Here is a 4,707-nt window from a genome sequence, read left to right on the forward strand (position 1 = left end):
CATTCGCCTTATTGGGATACCGCACTATAGTCCGCACATCGACCGAAGCAACTCCCTACATGTCGGTTTATGGTACAAAGGCGGTCATTCCCGCCAAGGTAGAAATTCCCTCCTTAAGGATCATACAATAAGTAGAGTTGGATGATGCAGAATGGGTAAGAGGTCTCTACGAGCAGTTAGCCCTTATAGATGGGAAAAGGATGAATGCAGTTTGCCATGGTCAGTTATATCAGAACAGAATGTCCAGAGCCTTCAACGAAAGGGTTAAGCCAAGGAAGTTTACACCGGGGCAGCTAGTGTTGAAGAAAATATTCCCACATCAAGATGAAGCCAAGGGGAAGTTCTCTCCCAATTGGTAGAGTCCGTACATAGTTCACCGGGTTCTAACTGAAGGAGCCTTTATTCTTGCAGAGATGGATGGAGAAGTCTGGCCGAAGCCAATCAATTCAGATGCAGTGAAACGATATTATGTGTAACCACTTATGATTCCCTTAATGATGTAATTTGAACTACGCCTGACCTGATTCCCGTTTAAGAGGGGATACGTAGGCAACCCTATGGGTTCAGTCATAATTTAATAAAAATTCCATTTTTCCATGCTATTGGAACTGGGGCAGAATTTTGAGGACGACCCTCAAAATTTCGAAGTTAATTTCAGTCCATGCATCGCTAGAAGCACCAGCCTGTTAAACTAGGGTAGAATTTGGAGAAAGACCCTCAAAACTCCGAAGATGGTTTTTTTAGTCATTCAGCACAGCCGTTAGAAATGTCCGCTCAGCAAACTGGGGCAGAATTTTGAGGAGGATCCTCAAAATTTCGGAGCGAAAGAGGTTGCAATATCTGGAACCACATTGCAGTCATTAGTTCATCTAAAGAAAGCTATTTTCGATCATATACTTACGCTATATTTACTAAAGCATGCATAACTATTATCCGAATTGATGTTGGTTAGCGACGCTACCCCAATGACACACAACGTCAAGAGCCCAGGGAAGACGAACTAACCTTTCCCCTCACAGAACTCACGATTTTCTTTGGATGCAGGCACTCGACTTGCAATATCGTCAGGTATATTTATGCACGCATACCTTCCCAAGAATGCAACTTCTCAGAATCATCACTTGCCCGCAATTGCTATCCGTACACAATCTCCCCAGCAGTCATATTGTCATAATCGGCTATCATCTAAGAGATCTTACTACTAATCATCCTTTTACATTCTTGCACTGCATAAGGCTACCTTTCTGCCTTCCGAGGTTAAGCTCTACCTCCATCTGCATTTCTCTGCATTACATAAGGCTACCTTTTCTGCCTTCCGAGGTTAAGCTCTACCTCCATCTGCATTTCTCTACATTACATAAGGCTACCTTTCTTCCTTCCGAGACTAAGCATTGTCTCCATCCTGCATTCTTGCACTGCATAAGGCTACCTTTTTGCCTTCCGAGGTTAAGCTCTACCTCTACCTGCATTTCTCTACATTGCATAAGGCTACTTTTCTGCCTTCCGAGACTAAGCATTGTCTCCATCCCGCATTTCTCTGCATTGCATAGGGCTACCTTTCTGCCTTCCGAGACTAAGCATTGTCTCCATCTTGCATGGCTAAAATAACGCCACTTTATTTTTCTTGCATCGGCTGAAAGATCGCCACCTTATCTCTCTTGCATGGCTGAAATACCGCCACCTTTTATTTATGTCTCGCATCGGCTGAAAGATCTCCACCTTCTGCATTTCATGGGCTAAAAGATCGTCAAATTGTCCAAAGGCATCATTGTTCGGAGGCACCATTTGCAAAGACCGAGAACGCCATGCCATAGCCTGAGGACCCCATTTATCTTTTGCATATCATTATTCAATGGCATCATAGTTCGGAGGCATAATTCTCATAGCCCGAGAACATCACTTCATAGCCTGTGAATCCTTTATCATACGCTTCATGGTCTAGGAAGTCATCCTAACCGTCTGAGGGCAGCATTCATGGTCCAGTGGGAACTCGCATCACGTTTAAATTTACGCACAATATGCGCTCATATTGCTTACTTGCAGGTGAACCGGCTGGCAACGACCTTCTCAGCAGGAGCGATCTCGCTCCGGCTCCCACAACCTATCGATTTTTCAGAAAACCTCTCTCAATCTAAACATCGCGTTCGTCCGTTTCAAATCTCCATCGGCATATTCCGTCAATGGTTCCGGAACTACATATGACATGATTCCTGTAAGACCAGGGATATGTAGGCGGCTCAAAAACCATATCTCGGTCAAAACTCCTTTCAAATCGCCACTTCCGGTCAAAATTGGCCATCTTATCTTTACCCGACAACTCTTTCATCCTTCCCGGGTAAAGAGGGGCAGCTGTTGATACTCAATTTTTTCCTATATATTTTTTATACTCAAAATACTTTCAAAATATCATGTGTATGCATATATAAGCATGCCCAAGTATTTTGGTATTTTTCCCAAATTTTTAAAACCAATTTGTTGTCTATTTTAACAGTACAAAATCCAATAATTATTTCCGAAATTATCATTTTGGTGAATAATTTATTTCCATCCTCATAGTTATACCAAAATATAATTAACGTGATTTTTGCATATTTTTACAAATTCATTTGATATTTTTTAAGCTAAATTACATAAAATTGCAATTATGGCCTATATTACGATTAATAGCGTTTTGCAATCATAAAATCATTTACAGCATTTTTAGATTAATTTTTATATATTATTAATTAGTTCAATGCTTTTAATTTGTTTTTAAAATAATTTTACTATTTTTTATAAATAAAAAGGGTAAAACTGGCTATTTAACATGTAGCCTCAGTTCATTTCAATTATGGCCCCATTATATTTCAATTTTAGCCTAAAAGTGACCCAATTTCAAACTCAAATTCGGACGACCCAATTCTTATTTTTACCCGACCCCTTAACCCGTTTTCAAACCCGTATGGATTTTCTTTTAAATCCTGGTCGTTGATCATTTTGATCAACGACCTAGATTCACCCTTTCCTTTTTTAATCCCCTAACACCTCTAACCCTAACCCCATTTGCACAATGACGCCGCCTCTGAATCCCAAAACTCTCTCAAGACTCTCAAGGTCCTTCGGAACCCTAGCCTCCTCCTACCTTGTTCCACCATGTTTTCACCGGAGTCCATGGCTCCTCAGGCCATGGACAACCTATACTCATCTCCTCCGGCTCTTGAATGCCTGATGCTCGAAGATTTGAGGCCAGACCTCGAAGGTCTTCACTCAGACCTTCACCGATTCGAAGATTCTGGCCATCTCCGGCCTTGCTCCGGCATACCATGGTGTTTTGAGCCTGATTCTGACCTCTCCGACTCAGATCGGTGACCTTTTCAAAGCTTTTTCTAGGGTTCTCCTCAAACCCTAACCCGTCAAGGTTTTCCCCGATTTTTTCTTTTAGATCTGTTGTGTATCTATGCTCTACTTGAGTGTTCAAACAATTTCCCTAACTTTTCTTTCAAAAATTACTTTCCGAAGCCTCTTTTACCATCTAGGGTTTTCCGAAAAGGCGTATGTGTTTATCTGACTTTCTTCTCCTTTTCTTTTGTATGTATTTGACTCTACTGTGTTCTTATTTTTTCCTTCTACTACGTATGTTCCTATACCATGCTATCTATATTCTGTTCTTGTATGTTCTACTATTGTGTTTTCTACACTATGTCCTTGTATGTTTTTCTACTATGTTCTACTATTTTCTTCTACCATGTTCTGGTATGTTTCACCTACTGTATTCGTCTATCGTGTTCTTAAGTGCTCTTAGTATTTTTTCCTTCTACTGAACTTTGTTTAAGCCTCTTCTAAAAGGATCTTCTTAAGCATGCTTCCTTCTACTGTTCTTATCAGTTTGTTCTCATCATGCTTCGAATTAGTTTCTTTATTCTATTGCTTTGAACTCTTCTATTGTATTTACATGATATTCATGAGTTCTGTTGCTGCGAGAAACATGTTAGAAGTTTCAGTTCTTTTCAGAAACCTCTGAACATATTTCGATTCAACTGCTAGCCCTCTCATCTTTGCTTTATGGTTTGCCCGAACTGGGTTCTTATTTCAAAACCCCCAACTCTTATAGATCAATTTCGAAGTTTCATATGATTCTGACCTTTTGATAAACTCTTCTAAACTCTGTTACTGGATTTTCCACTGATTTTACGATGGCATGACAATTTTTCTTTCATACTTAACGCGTCTGTATGCTCTTTATATGTGATGAACCTTTCTGTAAAAGGGCTTTCCAACATGTGATTGATTCAGAATCCCTTTTAATAGGTCTAATTGATTGCTACTGATTTTCCTTAAGTTAAAAGCTTTCCTCTCTTTCTGACTTGGTTCATTGGTAATGTCGAATCCCTGATTCCTTGATTTACTAGGTACTAATTGATTTACTGGGTACTAATTGATTTACTGTGTTCTTTCCTTATTTGGGCTAACCGTATATTTTAAAATTTTCTTTCCTTAGTTAAACCCCTATGTATTTACCCCTAATTTCCTACTTTACGCAAGATGTTTACTTGATTCTCTTTCCTTAACTGATTGATGTCCATTACCGTTTAAGGAAGTTCTTATGTTGATTGATTATAATTGATACATAGTTCCATAATTACTATGATTCTTCCCTTACTCTCTACCTGTTTTCCAAGCTATAAATACTCGACTCTTTCTCTTTTCACAACACATAATACACTTCAA

The sequence above is a fragment of the Nicotiana tabacum genome, chromosome 8 (genome assembly GCF_000715075.1).
Source record: "Nicotiana tabacum cultivar K326 chromosome 8, ASM71507v2, whole genome shotgun sequence".
NCBI lineage: Eukaryota > Viridiplantae > Streptophyta > Magnoliopsida > Solanales > Solanaceae > Nicotiana > Nicotiana tabacum.